The sequence below is a fragment of the Eptatretus burgeri genome, chromosome 13 (assembly GCF_056783735.1).
Source record: "Eptatretus burgeri isolate ZD-2024b chromosome 13, Ebu_testis_v1, whole genome shotgun sequence".
Lineage (NCBI taxonomy): Eukaryota > Metazoa > Chordata > Myxini > Myxiniformes > Myxinidae > Eptatretus > Eptatretus burgeri.
Window position 1 is genome coordinate 81,697,025 of NC_140973.1, and position 14,443 is coordinate 81,711,467.

At 44.4% G+C, this 14,443-nt stretch overlaps 1 protein-coding gene across 5 annotated transcripts in view; it reads right to left on the reverse strand.

Annotated features, from left to right (window-relative positions):
• LOC147014914 (leucine-rich repeat neuronal protein 1-like) overlaps window positions 1–14,443 on the reverse strand; it is a 135,146-nt gene that overhangs the window by 13,552 nt on the left and 107,151 nt on the right. For 3 of the 5 annotated variants that reach the window (XM_085853382.1, XM_085853380.1, XM_085853378.1), the window contains one exon: window positions 3,958–4,134. The exons of the other annotated variants lie outside the window; for them this stretch is intronic. The gene's annotated coding sequence lies outside the window, so the exon portion shown is untranslated. The remainder of the gene's footprint in view (window positions 1–3,957; window positions 4,135–14,443) is intronic. 5 annotated transcript variants of the gene reach the window in all.

A 14,443-nucleotide genomic window follows, 5' to 3' on the forward strand; every position in this document is an offset into this window, starting at 1 on the left:
CTGCAGACCGACCTGCCTCACCTCCACTGCCCATGATCATTTACCTACACACCCACCTGCCTCACCTCCACTGCAATGCATTTAACAATACCTATAACACCATCATACTGTACATTAATTTACCTACATTATCTAATGCTGTTTACACGACACACGAACAATGGACTGTTTAATCTTTTCTTTTTATTTCGTGTTCGTCAAGGAATTCCCACTTGGATGCACTGGCTGACCAGGAGTTGCCTGGTTTCTGCACATAGTTGGGGCCATTGTGGTACCTCAAGCCTGTGCCACCAAAATACACCAGTGTAAAGGTATACAACGATAGAGACATAGGTATACTCACCTGTAAGAGGAAAGCATGACTGGAGAGGGGGGAAGCGAGGGATGGAGAGCGGGAAAGAGGTAGATCGGGTGATTCTTGGGAGGAGGAAGAGATCGACGTGGGAGAGAAAATGTTTTTTTGGGGAAAAGGAAATTCAGACAAATAAGGAAGAAAAATGGTTCACAATTTACCAACAATAATCAACTATATTATCACCTCGACATCCTTCTCTCTGCCACCTGATAATAATAATAATAATAATAATAATACCATTCCTTTTGTGTCGTCGGGGCATGTAGGGCTGCCGAGGTAGTTTCATTGGCAAGGAGTACTGTCCTCGACTGGTCACCACTCCGATGCAGGTTACCCCGAATGGTTATTACACCAGTACCTTGGTACTCATTTCACTGACCTCGGAAGAATGACAGGCAGATTCAACCCCAAATGGTGTTAATAGCAAAAGCCATGAGGGATAAAACTCAGGACCTAAAGGTCCCAAGCCAGCCACTTCAACCACTAAGCCAATACCAGGCGAACCACTTGATAATGACACATTAATTGTCTTCATGTCCACACCCTTTCAAAGTGGAAAACTCCACATACCCCATACTCCATTACTCTAGGTGAAACTCCACATACCCCATCCTCCATTACTCTAGGTGAAACTCCACATACCCCATCCTCCATTACTCTAGGTGAAACTCCACATACCCCATACTCCATTACTCTAGGTGAAACTCCACATACCCGATTACTCAAGGTGAAACTCCACATACCCCGTACTCCAGGTGAAAACGACACATACCCCATACTCCAGGTGAAAACTCCACATACTCCATACTCCAGGTGAAAACTCCACATACCCCATACTCCATTACTCTAGGTGAAACTCCACATACCCCATTACTCAAGGTGAAACTTCACATACCCCATACTCCAGGTGAAAACGACACATACCCCATACTCCAGGTGAAAACGACACATAGCACATACTCCAGGTGAAAACTCCACATACCACATACTCCAGGTGAAAACTCCACATACCCCATACTCCAGGTGAAAACTCCACATACCACATACTCCAGGTGAAAACTCCACATACTCCATACTCCAGGTGAAAACTCCACATACCCCATACTCCAGGTGAAAACTCCACATACTCCATACTCCAGGTGAAAACTCCACATACCCCATACTCCAAGTCTAACCTACACATACTCGAGGTGAAAACGACAGTACCTCATACTCTAGTTGAAACTCCACATATCCCATACTCCAGGTGAAAAGGACACATACCCCTTATTCCAGGTGAAACTTGAGGTGCCTTATCATTTTAATCTTTCTACTGTAATCTTTGCAACATGTCCCCGATTCCTGTCAATACCAAGCATTTACATGAATTTTGCAACCCCCCACCCCCTCATCATCCTCATTACATTAAAGTTCACCAACACCTTCCTGTAATCTCTTTTTTCAATGTAAATATACTCCTCTTCCTCCGAGGTATACTTTGCTCAATAGGATAACATAATTTGTACGTCATCCTTCTTCCTCGTTCAGGAAAACGAACCTTGGAATCAGCCTTGATGTCTGGGTTGCCCTTTCCCTATCATAGAATAACATCATTTAAAAATGGCGATCTCAACTGAGTACAATAGTCGACAAGAAGTCAACCCTACCTGCTTTGTTACTTGCACACAATTACACAACTACTGCATGTTGAGTTGGCTGAACACTGAGGAAATTCGTTTGTGTGAATCACAGGCAATTAGCCTCAATTTCACTGGGATATAGAGAGAGAGAGAGAGAGAGAGAGAGAGAGAGAGAGAGAGAGAGAGAGAGAGAGAGAGAGAGAGAGAGAGAGAGAGAGAGAGAGAGAGGAGAGAGAGAGGGGAGAGAGAGAGAGAGAGAGAGAGAGAGAGAGAGAGAGAGAGAGAGAGAGAGAGAGAGAGAGAGAGAGAGAGAGAGAGAGAGAGAGAGAGAGAGAGAGAGAGAGAGAGAGAGAGAGAGAGAGAGAGAGAGAGAGAGAGAGAGAGAGAGAGAGAGAGAGAGAGAGAGAGAGAGAGAGAGAGAGAGAGAGAGAGAGAGAGAGAGAGAGAGAGAGAGAGAGAGAGAGAGAGAGAGAGAGAGAGAGAGAGAGAGAGAGAGAGAGAGAGAGAGAGAGAGAGAGAGAGAGAGAGAGAGAGAGAGAGAGAGAGAGAGAGAGAGAGAGAGAGAGAGAGAGAGAGAGAGAGAGAGAGAGAGAGAGAGAGAGAGAGAGAGAGAGAGAGAGAGAGAGAGAGAGAGAGAGAGAGAGAGAGAGAGAGAGAGAGAGAGAGAGAGAGAGAGAGAGAGAGAGAGAGAGAGAGAGAGAGAGAGAGAGAGAGAGAGAGAGAGAGAGAGAGAGAGAGAGAGAGAGAGAGAGAGAGAGAGAGAGAGAGAGAGAGAGAGAGAGAGAGAGAGAGAGAGAGAGAGAGAGAGAGAGAGAGAGAGAGAGAGAGAGAGAGAGAGAGAGAGAGAGAGAGAGAGAGAGAGAGAGAGAGAGAGAGAGAGAGAGAGAGAGAGAGAGAGAGAGAGAGAGAGAGAGAGAGAGAGAGAGAGAGAGAGAGAGAGAGAGAGAGAGAGAGAGAGAGAGAGAGAGAGAGAGAGAGAGAGAGAGAGAGAGAGAGAGACACAGTGGCCTGCAAAGAAAAAGTATTCAATTCCCCCCTCCCCCCCAAGCTGCCTAAGCAGTCTCCTTGGCTATTGAGCACAATCCTGGATGGGTCACCACTCCGACACAGTATACCAGCATGCTGACACTCACTTTGCTGACCTCGGAAGGATGACAGGATGAGTCAACCCCACCTGGTATTAATTCAACAGCTGAACGGGATTTGAACTCAGGACCCGAGGATCCAAAGCCTGCCACACCAACCATGAAGCCAACACACCATGATAAATCACAGAATCATCGTCAAGTATCCAGAAATGAAAATATAAATAAATGAAAAAAATAAGACAATAAAAAAACTGAAAAATCAAATGCAGGTGAGCGACCCTAACCCTAACCCTAACCCTAGCAGTACGGTAATTTTGCATGCCGATGGACATCGAAGCCAGTACACTAGGAAAAATCACAGCATCATCGTAAAGCATCCGTACATGAAAATATCACATAATATGTGCAACTTTGTGCTCACTGCAGGTGAGTGACCTGAGATAATGGGGAAAATGGGTGTTGTGGGGGGGGGGGGGAGTCATGCTGCAACTGCTGCTATTTATTTATGTCCCGACATACAAAGCACAGTTCGTTATTGCTTACATTGTGTAAGCATACCCCACGAGTTTATGGATATAATCAGACCCCATCACTGCAATGGGAACCAGAAAGCAGCTGCCACATCTGCTATTGCTTCATGCATCACGAAATGCCTTCCACACATGACCTGTCTGTGGTGCACAAAACAATTCTGGGGGTAACCAGGAACAATTTAAAGGTTAAAGGCTGTTACGGTTAAACAGTTGCATAGGCTCCAACTTTTAGGTGTCAATGTACTTGAGCTCCAATCCTCTACATCTCTGTGGAATTTTACTGCAGCTGATGTCAGGAAGATAATTTCATTGTCAATTTTATAGTTTCTTGGTAAGGGTTTTACTGGGTGGTTTGCCATTACCTTCCTTGCAGTAGTTCAGCAGGAATTTAGAATTTGTCCTTGGTGCCAGTGATGGCTCGCCTACTCTTCACGAAGGACACCCTGGGATCTTTGACATCCACCAATGAATGCCGGTAGACAAGACGCCAGTTTAACGTCCATCCGAAGAACAGCACACACATTGATGAATCACCCTACCTGTGAAACACCAGGATGATAGTTTATAGCTGGGTCAGGATTCAAACCCAGCCGAGATAGCTTAGAGGCGAGTGTGCATAACCTCAAGGCCATCCTGCCAGTCCACTCCACTATTACATAAGTAAGATGTAGATGGTTCTCATATAAGCAAGCAGTGACCCCCCAGACTCAGGAAACACCTACGGTGAATTTTCTTCAGTTACATACATTACATCTGGCTTTCTAATAAGGATAATGGTTTATCATTAACCAATTTGTTTAAATGTGTTGCAATTTGTGATGAAATTAAATCTAACTGAAGCTGTCTTTTATATACAGTGACCTCAGACAGGTGGCGGAGCTTGCATGTACAGTACATCGCTTCTCAAGTGTAGGACAAAGACACTGGGAGACATCAGAATACAATTACAAGAATTACAACGACATTATGAGACAATTGACAAACCAATGCAATGCAGGCAAGGTGAACTTGGAATCTCCATCCACATGAGCCACCTGATCAGATAGGAATGCGAAAAAGGACAACTTGGGTGTTGCAACACCTGCTGACCATATAGTCTGTATCATGTATTTTCAGTAGGGGCTGCTACACACACACACACACACACACACACACACACACACACACACACACACACACACACACACACACACACACACACACACACACACACACACACACACACACACACACACTCACACACACACACACACACACACACACACACACACACACACACACACACACACACACACACACACACACACACACACACACACACACACTCCAGACTAAATTCTATGCCAACCAGTCCACTTGCTTGTGGATATCAGAGATCACATAGTATCTTTCATGAAGACTAGACCTCAGGCTTGGGAGAACAAAGGATGGAATCGACAGCACATTGATCGGTGTATGCTAACTCCTGTGGGAAGTGGAGAGAAGCTGATATTTCTGGCATTAACCCTTCATCGGAGCAAAGTAGGGAATGCTTGTTCTGTAACTCGTGAATTTCAGATTAATGGTATCATCGAGTTGACCTCATCAAGACCTTTTCCTCGTTGAAATCTCCATTCAGCTCCATAAATAGTGCACCCAACTGGAAGTCATACAATATTATGTGACCAGTCATTGATGCAATTCCAACATCGTGCAAATAAACTCACACTGATTTCTTGTCCATGAGGGTCGAGCTCATCTCAACTCACAATCTCCTCAAACACCTTTGCTCTGTTTCCATTTTTCTGAAGTCGTTATTCGAAGGTGTTCTTCGCCAGGTCTACAGGTGTCCCTTTTGCTTTCTTGTTACGGTCAAGTGTCTGGGGTTGGCCATATTGTCTCCTTCGTAACATTCTTGATGTGCATCTGTCTTTTCGACTGAATAATGAATCTCCAGATGAGATTCCAGTGGGAAATGAATGGATGATTGTTTTTGCTTCCACAATATCTGCCACTTCTGCTCAAAAATAAATGGAAAAGGCTAAGTTACTGATTTATCACATCGACTGGGAAGAAAATTCGAATCACTCATCCATTGACCTGTGCTTTGAATAACATTTTGGATGGTGTTGTTACCTCCACCACTGAAGGTGAAGGAGGTTATGTTTTCACCACTTTCTGTTTGTTTATTTGTTTGTTTGTGTCCAAGATATCTCAAAAGGTTGTGGACGAATCCGGATGAAATTTTTTGGACAGGTTCAGTGTTTGACAACAACGAACTAATTAAGTTTTGCTAAAGATTCGGATCCAGATCCGACTACTAGAATTTTTAAAGTGATTCTTCACCATTGAGAGATTGGGCCAAAAACAATATAGTACTGAAAAGCATGATATTTCAAACAGGTAATGGGCTCGATACGTTCTAGTGGATCAGGCATTACGTGGCGGAGGTATGCCCTCCACCGAGTGCCCTACTAGTTTAATTTGGCTTCATGAAAAAATAAGTTCAGTTGAAAAAATACAGAGGTGTAAATGACAAACAGCTGGATGAGAAGAACCTGATATGAGGAAATTCCTCTCGATTTTCGGACTTTTGGTTCAAATACTTACTAATGTGATAACTTTACACACATGTAAATGTCATTTGTATGTGTGTAAAGTACAATTATATTTCTGAATGTCTCCTTCGTGTGACACGTGTACAAGCTCCTTATTGAGCCTTGAATCCATTAAAAACGGCAATCAACTGTTCAACTTTGGTTCAAAAAGAGCAATTTTCGGTCATGGACGAGACCATACATTTCAACCAAGACTCCATAAAACAGTTTTATTGACTTGACAAATTGACCGCTGCATGTATTTTTTTTTTTTGTTGGATACCTTGTCGAGGCTCGTGTGAGAGCAAACACACAATGGAAAGCAAGGGGGGGGGGTATGAGACAAGAGGGGTGGGAGTGGGAAGGACAAAGCAGTGGAGAACATGGAGAATACAAAATGGACATTACAGGGACTTTCAGGAAGGAAAGCAGGGAATTTGAAGGAGGTGGGCTTGGGTGGGTTATCGGGGGTAGAAAAGATCGAGGATTTGGATGGGGAATGATAAGAGGTGGTGGTGAACAGTTGTTTTGAAGGCCTGGAGGGAAGAATGGGATTGAATAGAGCGAGGGAGTTTATTCCAAGGGTGGGGCAAAAGAGGAATGAAAGTGATCAGTGATTCGTGATTTTGGTAGTTTTATCAGAAGGGGGTTGTTGGCGGACCTTGAGCACCCTGCGGAAATGTGGTGGGGACAAATCGCAGAGAGAGCAGGGGGCTAGATAGGAGAGGAGACGGTAGAAGACAGAAAGTCCACCGACCAGCCTGCGGTGATTGAGTGAGAGGCCCAAAGACTCAGCCTCATTGCGGAAGATGCCAATGATCCAAAATGCCATGGTTTCCACAGCGTAAAGCCGAGAAAGGTGGGAGGCAGGAGCACCAGCCCAGAGGGGAGAGCAGTACTCCATCAGGCTGCGGCCAAAAGCTTTGTAAGTGGTCAGGAGCTCATGTGAGCCGAGGAAGGACTTTGCACGACGGAGGATTCCCAGTCGGCGACTGGCTTTGGAGGCGAGGTTTGAAATGTGGCTTTCCCAGGAAAGGTCATGGCAGATAGTGAGACCCAGAATCTTGAAAGAAAGGACTTCTTCCAGAGGATTGTTGAGAAAGTGGATTGGGGGGGGTCTAAACGGTCCTTTCGGAGAGACAGAGTGAGAGTGTGAGATTTGTCCAGATTGAAAGACATGTTCCACGTGTTGGACCAGTTTGTGATTTTATCAAGATCTGCAGTGAGCGAAGAAGCTGCTGCTTGCTGGTCTGAGGGATGACCGATGGTACGGCAGAGGGTGGAGTCATCAGCAAAGAGATATAGAGGATTTTCCAGAGAGTCGGAGAGATCATTGATGAAAACCAGAAAAAGAACAGGGCCCAGAACGCTACCTTGAGGAACTCCAGCCTGGACAGGAAGGGGGGGGGGATGAAAGAACTCCATTTAGGGCTACACGTTGACTGCAACAGGAGAGGAAGTCTGTGAACCATGAGTGGAGATGGCCTTGGATGCCATAGGAAGATAGTTTGGTGAGCAGGGCAGGGTGCTAGACCATGTCAAAAGCACGTGATATGCCTATGGATATGGCTCGGATTTCCTGTATGGAATTGAGGACCTCCATCCATTGTTGGGAGAGCACAAGCAGCATATCCAGGGTAGAGTGACCTGGTCTGAAACCAAATTGATGATCGGAAATCAAGCCATTGGAGAAGAGGAAGGATTTATTGTCTGAAGCGATGATGGATTCCATTACCTTGTTGATGATTGGGAGAAGGCTGATTGGTCTGTAGTTGCAGGGATATGTTTTTGCACCTTTTTATGCAGGGCAGTGATGTTTGCTGATTTCCAAGAAGATGGCAGATGACCTTGAGCAAATGAGAGGGTCTATAGAACAAAGAGAGGGTGAGCAAGAGCAGAAGAGCAGGTTTTTAGGACATGTGGGCTGATGCCGTCAGGACCGGTTGCAGAATCTGAGTCGAGGTTTGACAGCAAGCTCTCCACCTTGTCAGGAGAAAAGGACACACAGTCCAGAGACAGTTGGGTGCGACTGGGTAAGGTGAGAAGAGAAAGCGATGGGTTTTGGACACAAGATTTACCTGCAAACACTGAGTTTAAGCATTCAGCCTTTTCACGTGCGGTATCAGCAGTGCGGCCATCTGAGGTAAGGGAGAGGATGGAGGGGCAACATACACCAGAAACAGATTTGATTAGACGCCACCAGGATTTTGAGGAGGGATAGAGGATTGAGAGTTCAGACTTGAGATTCGAAAGATGTTGTTTTCTGGCTCTCCTGAGGGAAGATACACATTGTATCTGAGATTGCCCTCAGTTGGGTTTGCTTTCCATGAGGAAAAGGCAAGTTGTTTCAGGAAAACTGCCTCGCCATAAGCTTCAGTGAAACAAGGGCGGGAGGAAGGGTAGGACAACTGAATATGAGAGGGGATAAATCTGTGCATGAGGGAGCGCAAGTTTCTTTGAAATAATTCCCAGGATGAGTTGATGTTGCAGAAAGTAGCGATAGGAGACCAGTCTATAAGTTTGATGGCTGCTTGGAGACCCTGCCAGTCGGCTTGAGTGAAATGCCACACTCGACGGCAGTGAGGTGGTTCTCTGATAATAGCCAGAGAGATGTCCACTTTGACAAGGACATGGTCAGAAGAACCGATTGGAGTGGAGGAAGAGCAGCAGATATTGTCAGGGAAATTTGTCAAAATCAGATCCAGAAGAGATGCAGCACCATTGGTTGAGATCCGGTTCGGGAAGTTGACCGATTGAGTCAGTCCCAATGAGTCGCAGAAAGCTTTTGATGAAGTGCCATGAAAGGTGAGAGAGGTAACCACACCCAGTCAACTGGCATGATGACAATTGACGTTACCACATATGAGGAAGAGAGAGTTTGGATGAGAAGATAGAAGTTGGTCCATGTTTTCAGATAGTGAGGTGTAGATGGAGTCATCACTGTTAGGTGGACAGTACAGTACACATATAAACATGCGGTGGGAGTGGAGGGGAAGCCATAGCCAGAGGTATTCCTGGGGGTGTGGGGGAGTGAGGGCAGTGCATGGAGAGTGAGGAATAGAGTCTTTGATGAAGAGAGCAACTCCTCCACCAGGACGAGGCTCAGGTCTGTCATAACGGAGGCGGGAGTAACCAGGGAGAGATACTTGGGAGGCGGAGACGTCTTGAGGGTGGAAAGTTTCTGTTAGGCAGATTATGTCTGGTTTGTCATTGGCAACCTGTAAGGAAAGATCTGTAAGGTTTGAGCGAAGGCCCCGGATAATTGAGGTCCACACTGTTAATGAAGAGGGAGGGAAGGAGGCTTTTGGTGCAGTGGGTGGCGGGGGAGAGGGAGGGTAGGACAAGGGATGAGGGGGGGGGGAGGTAAGGAGGGTTGTTGAAGGAGTGTGGGGGATTGCAGAATAGCTAGGGGAGGGGGCTGAATGAGGAAGAGAAAAGGCTCTGTGGTGCTGGGGGAGTGGGGGGCAAGAGAGAAGGCAGAGGCAGTTGAGGATTTGAGGAGGTGGGGTGATGAGATGGAGGTGAGAGGGCAGTGGAAGGAGGCAGCTTTGTGGATGAGAGGGGGAGAAACTTTGAGAAGGATGAGTGAGGGGGACGAATGGTGGGAGAAAGGTGAGGGGGGAGTTTTTTGAGAGAGGTGAGAGGGAGGCTTGGAGGGAGAAGAGTGGGATGGTTGCTTTGAGAGTGAGGGGTGAGATGGGTGAGTTGGCACTGAAATTGGAAAAAATAATGGTTGATGGAAAGCGAACATTCAACGCAAACTGGGGTTTTAAAAAAAAGTTTTAGGTCAGAGATGCGATTAAACACCTTTGTTGATGGATGCAATAAAGGCAAATTCAGAGAATGGAGAGAAGAAACGCTGTAACAGTTTGATTTTTTGGGCAAGGTATGAAGGAAAGGTCGAATTGAGAGCAGTCTGTTTCAATAGGAGAAGAGTTGTGAATTATGACACAGTGAAGACACTTGTGAAAGAGGAAGATGAAGCATTATAAGAGATCGTTTTTCTTATTATTGTTTGAGTTTTCAACAGATTATGTCATGGAAGAGTTGTAGAAAAAATCGTGAGGTGAAAGGTGAATTTGGATCAGTAAACGCAGGGGGTGTAAACGGATCATGTGGTTATGATTACGGGAAAGACAAGTTTATTATTTTTTGATGTATTTTTGAAGAACAGGTAGGATTCGAGAATGGGAGGTTGCAGATCGGAACAAATTATGAAGGTAATGGCAAGAGAGGGTGAGCTGGGTAGAACAAAGATGGTGTGCTGGCAAGAGGAAGAAGACGAGGAAGATGAGAAGAAGAAGAAGAAGAAGAAGAAGAAGAAGAAGAAGAAGAATCGAGACTCGTGAGTGTGCAAGAAGAAAGGTAGTGTTTTTTTTTTCTTTTCTTTTTTTCTTTCGTTTAAGACAAGACATAGAGTGATTAGTTTGGAGGGATGGGGGACGTTAGGAAAGTGGGGAAGATAGAAATTGAAGGTAATTGTAGAGAAAAAAACAAATAAACACGGTCGTCCACCGAGGGGAACAAAGGGTAAGCCTTCAGCACCCGGTAAGACAAGTTTGACTAAATCTCACAAAATAGCATGATTTTTGAAACAAAACCGAACTAGGAACACAGTAACATGCAGGTAAGAAAATAAACAGTGAAAACGGGACAAATAATGACCAGAAACTTAACTTTGAGATCGTCAGCAGAGAGCCCTGAAAGGAGACTTGCCGACCCTCCAAACCAAGAACTAGAATGTTTCATGAGTTTTAGAGATTTGCTGACTCCTTCTGATGCGACAAACTCACACTCGTATTTTCTTGGGATTGTCTGCCATTTTGATTGCGTGAAAAGACGTGCTTGAGCTGGTAGCTCAGCCATACTGGAAAATTCGTAAAGGACTTCTTCAGTTGTGAAGACCACAAAGTTAAAAACTTGTGAAAAAGTTGCTCTCCCAGTTCAGAGCAGAAAAGGAATTTCACAATGGAAGCTTTCGCTGTGCTTTGATATGACCACAACTTCCATCGAGTATGACATGACCTCTATAATATAGGGTCATGTCTGAGAGACATCATTGACAATGACTATATCATACGAGACGTTTATCAAGGCACTGCTACACTCCTTTGTTCTTGCCGGAGTCTCAGTCGGCACTATCTGGTCCAGACTTTGCCATGATAAGGGTAGTTAATACTAGTTGGCCAGTTTGCCTGGAATGACGACAGGGTCATCAGTTGTGCAGCAATGCCTTGCAGAACCCATTTTATGGCTGTTTAAACCTGCTTCTGGTGGTACAGCCAATAGATGGTTCTTTCATTCAAACCTTCAAAGGAGCTTCTTATTTGTATTCCCAGTTACAAACTGCTGTGGTCAATAAGTTAGAGTTATTGGCCCCATCTGCCATCATGGCTGAGAGATACGATTGACATCACTATTACAATGTGTAAAGTGTAAACTCTTCTGTCTTACATCAATCTCTTACCACCCCACCCCACCCCCAAAAAATAAATAAAAACCCAGGTTTCTGCATAAACAGTGTCTCACCATTTAGTAGTCGGACATCATGTGAATGGATTGCCATGCTTCCATGCAAACGATATGCAAATGTAAGATTTGGGGGGAAAAGGCTGCCTTGTATCAATGTAAACTGCTTCCAGTTGAGTTACATATTGTGGTTTCTGTTGGATTTTTTTTGAGAAACTCAAACCTCACTTAAGGGTTTCAAGAGGTTCATTTGAATTTCCATTGGGGCCATTCTTGTCAGTGATATCTTAATTGTTATCCGCCATTATGGACGGTGCACAGTTGGGTGTTGTTTGCAGACACCGTGAACGTTTTCTTCACTCTGTATCTGTTTGGACAGTGATGGCAGTGGATACAACTGCGTACCAACTCAACAATATGTGGATAGATGCAAGAGATGCCACAAATCATGGCCTGCTTGGTGTTCCCATCTGAGCACACAACTCATGATACTGGTAATTAACCCAGTCTCAAATCCCATATACCATGTTGATAAATCTATTTTTAACGAATGTCCTAATTATTGCAAAGGCTCCATTAGCCTTTAGGTGTGTGCACACTCCACAATTCCATGAATGCATTGCAGGTCTTCCATTAGCCTTAAGGTGTTTGCATACTCCACAATTCGTTTAATGCCTTGCAGGTCTTCCATTAGCCTTAAAGTGTGTGTGCACTCCACAATATCTTGATTGAAATACAGGTTTTTATTTCATGTATACAAAGTTGGCCTGCAATGTACTCTATCCTTGCAGCTTGCAACCATCTGGACACGTGGAAAGAACATATCAATCACGTACCATGTGTCGTGCCATGGAATAAATCAGGACATGTTTTGTTCCACCAGGACGTGTTGATGGGTAAATGCCATAAACACCATTGGCTCAGGGGTAAAGGAGGAATGAAGTGGAGCTCAACTGAAAAGGGTGATCTCTTCGTCAGAGCAAATAATGAACCCCTCTTTTGCACTGACGAAGGCTAGTACTCGAATTATCAGCCACACCTCGCTTCCCACGGCAGTAGACATACTCCTTACATTTTCAGTTGATGAAAATGCATTGTGTATCTCGGATTGAACTGAGGGTTATGAGTGAAGTGGTTCGATTGGAATGAAACAGATAAAACCCAAGTTTTGTACACTTCCATAAATCATTCTGGGCTCTTTACTTGAAAGGTTGTCTTTTTTTTTTTGAGAGAGAGAGAGAGAGAGAGAGAGAGAGAGAGAGAGAGAGAGAGAGAGAGAGAGAGAGAGAGAGAGAGAGAGAGAGAGACAGAGACAGAGACAGAGACAGAGACAGAGACAGACAGAGACAGAGACAGAGACAGAGACAGACAGAGACAGAGACAGAGACAGAGACAGAGACAGAGACAGAGACAGAGACAGAGACAGAGACAGAGACAGAGACAGAGACAGAGATTTTGTAGAATTCACATGCTTTTATTATTTATTATTATTCACTTGCATTTGCAGTACATGCATGTGAGGTTCTGACATTTATTAAAGATCAAAACAAACTTTATTTCATTACACATATTTTCCAACATCAAAAACTCCTCCTTCTTCCTCTTTCGGCTGCTCCCGTTAGGGGTCGCCACAGCGGATCATCCGTATGATCCGCATCGTGATTTGGCACATGTTTTACGCCGGATGCCCTTCCTGACGCAACCCTGGTTGCCTCTTACAACACAGGGATATTCCAACATCAAAAACATTTTCTAAAAATATGTCCCAACACACTGGCTATGAATTTGTTTGCTCTGAAATTGGAAACCCAAATGCTTTTTCGTGACCTCATCACAAGGAAGACGAAATCATCCAGGATCTGTTTCAATAATGTAACTACTTGTTCTCTTAATTCTCTCACTTCCTTTTCATCCACCTCTCTCCCTCCTCACGCCTACTGCCTCCCGACACCCCCACCCGTCACAAGCATAAGTATATGAATCGAGATATCCGACCTATGCAGGAGAAATTTCTGACCAATTGTGACAACCTGCCTGCAATGGCATTTGGCACTTTGATGATCCAGATAGTGTATGATCCATATGCTCCTATTTCACTGACCCTATTGTCAGATCTTCATAAAGCATCAGTCTCTTGTATCAAAGGCCGGACATATCATATCACTACTTAATGATGTGGTGGAAATAGATCACATGAAGTATAAATCACTCAGCCTTCAGCCCATCACAACCAAGACAATGAAATGCACGACGATGAGAAAGTCATCCATGTTTTGCAGCACTTGGGTTTCCAGACTGAGTGCAGTAGTTTTATCTTGTTCAATCACCAACACTCATGCTCCGATTGCTGACACAAAAATGAATGAATGAACTGCATCTCAAGCAGGAGGTGTATAGAGTTTCATTAGCTATTACCATTGTGCATTTACTCTTGCTTGGGTGGGGATTGATTACTCAGCTCTCTCCCAGTGGTGCACAGGGTCTACTTGATGGCTGATTGGTGGATGGCTGATTCCCCTGTGCACGTAATCATTGCACTTAATCGCTCCTTTGCTATTTTGTGCCTTTGTGTTCGATATATTGAAGTGGAGAATTCCTCAAGGCACGGGTTCCAGCATCACTTGCCATTTTCATACATATATATATATATATATATATATATATATATATATATATATATATATATATATATATATATATATATCTTCTTCTTCTTCTTCTTATTCTTCTTTCGGCTGCTCCCGTTAGGGGTCGCCACAGCGGATCATCCGTATGATCCGCATAGTGATTTGGCACATGTTTT